This window comes from Portunus trituberculatus, chromosome 10 (assembly GCF_017591435.1).
Source record: "Portunus trituberculatus isolate SZX2019 chromosome 10, ASM1759143v1, whole genome shotgun sequence".
In the NCBI taxonomy this organism is placed as follows: domain Eukaryota; kingdom Metazoa; phylum Arthropoda; class Malacostraca; order Decapoda; family Portunidae; genus Portunus; species Portunus trituberculatus.
The window spans coordinates 1,641,583-1,644,082 of NC_059264.1; positions in this window are offsets into that span (position 1 = coordinate 1,641,583).

Sequence of the window (2,500 nt, forward strand, 5' to 3'; positions counted from 1 at the left end):
TGATTTATACTGAATGAGAAGATGAAAATATAAAAAATATATAAAAAGATAATCAAAAAAATGTGTAAAGGAGAAAAATGAATGTTGGAAATTATTATAGAGATGATTTATACTGAATGAGAAGATGAAAGTATTAAAAAGGATGAAAGGGATGTGGGAAAGGAAAAAAAAAAATGTGTTTGAAATTCTTATTGAGATTTGAACTGAATAAGATGAAAATAAAAAAAATAAATAAAAATAAATAAGAATGTTTGAGAAGGGAAAAAAAAATGTCCAAGAATGTGAAGGTTTGTGGTTTTTTTTTTTTTTTTTTTTTTTTGGTTCATGAATTTTATTTATTTATTTGTGTATTTTGTGGTAGTGATGAGAATAGGTGGAGTGTGTGTGTGTGTGTGTGTGTGTGTGTGTGTGTGTGTGTGTGTGTGTGTTTTAGTTTATAATTCTTGTGGTTTCCTTTTGTTTTGTTTTTCGTTTTTGTTGCTTTTGTGTTTTCTGTATTTTTTTCTATTTTTTTCTTTTTTCCTTTTATATGTTTTTTTTTTTCCTGTCGTTTTCTTCATGTTTGCTTTGGTGTTATTTTACTTTGTCATATTTTTCTTGTTTTTGTTTTGTTTTTGTGTACGTTTGTTTTGTTTATACACCTCACTAATGCAAGAGTTCACCAGTATCTTCACCATTACTCTGTCCACCTCACTAATGCAAGAGTCAACCAGTACCTCCAATCCTTCACCCCTGCCCTGTCCACCTCACTAATGCAAGAGTCAACCAGTACCTCCAATCCTTCACTCTTGCTCTGTCCACCTCACTAATGCAAGAGTCAACCAGTACCTCCAATCCTTCACCCCTGCTCTGTCCACCTCACTAATGCAAGAGTCAACCAGTACCTTCACTACTAGTCGTCTGTCCCCTCACTAATAGCTCCTAATAACTTTAAGGGAACTGGCAATGCAATGGGCCTCTTTTTTTTCCAATTTTGTTGCCCTAGGCCATTGTCCCCTCTTGTATAAAAAAGTACCTTCACTATTACTCTTCTCTCCACCTCATTAATGCAAGAGTTAACCAGTACTCTCTCTCCTTCATCTCTCTCTTCTGTCCACCTCACTAATGCAAGAGTCAATCAGTACCACCACCATTACTCTGTCCACCTCACTAATGCAAGAGTTAATCAGTACCACCACCTCAGTAATGCAAGAGTTAACCAGTACCTTGCCCGTCCTTCACAATTGGTAACAGTGCATGTGTGTTATCTCGGCGCCCTTGTTCTAAATGCTTGGCTAAGGAGGGAGTGAACTATTTAAATCCAAAAGATAACACGAGGAGATAAGAAAATGTTGTCTATGTAATGAATGTAGTGAATAATTGTACTGTGTGTGTGTGTGTGTGTGTGTGTGTGTGTGTGTGTGTGTGTGTGTGTGTGTGTGTGTGTGTTTGTTTATTTATTTCTTTGTCTGTGTATCTATTTATTCTTCATTTTGCCTTTTTATGTATTTATTGTCATTTTTCTCGTATTTCTTGCGTTCATTGATTGTGAGTGTGTGTGTGTATGTTGGTTAATACATACACACATACATACATGCATACAGACAGACAGACGTATTAGTACACAGGTATTTGGTACATTATATATAGTGTTTTTCTTTTTCCTTCCTTTCTTTCAGCTCTTTCTTTTTGTTTGTCTGTCTGTCTGTCTGTCTGTCTGCCTTTCTGTATTTCAATTTATTTATTTATGTCATTATCTTCTTTTCTTGTTATTCTTGTTCTTGTTTTTGGTCTTCTTATTCTTGTTCTTCTTGCTCTTCTTGTTTTTCTTGCTCTTGTCCTTGTTCTTCTTTTTCTCCTCCTCCTCCTCATCCTCCTCCTCCTCCTCTTCCTCCCCCTTCTCCTCCTCCTCTTCGTTATCATAAAACAGTAATCAAGTAAAACACACACACACACACACACACACACACACACACACACACACACACACACACACACACACACACAATTGGATAACTGGTGGGACAAGTGGATGGATAAACATTTCAATCCACGAATGAATGAACCAAAACAAACAAAATAAATAAAAAGAAAGAAAGAAAATTGACGATGTGAAAGAAGGGAAAACTGAAATAAAACTTTTTAATCTTTACAACTTAGAAAAAAGCGAAAATTTATTTAAGGCCTTGTCAATCTCTCTCTCTCTCTCTCTCTCTCTCTCTCTCTCTCTCTCTCCACTTATCCTCCTTTCTCTATTATCTCCTTTATCACTCTCTTTTCTCATTATCTCCTCCTCCTCCTCCTCCTCCTCCTCCTTCTTCTTAGCTCCACATTTGTCCAAGTTGAGGGAAGCGTGTCTTTAAAGAAGAGAGAGAGAGAGAGAGAGAGAGAGAGAGAGAGAGAGAGAGAGAGAGAGAGAGAGAGAGAGAGAGAGCAGTACCCCCCTCTCTCCCTCCCGCCCTCTCCCTCTCACTTAACAGAAAACGTAAGGTTGCTAAGAACGTTCATAATAATAGGCGAG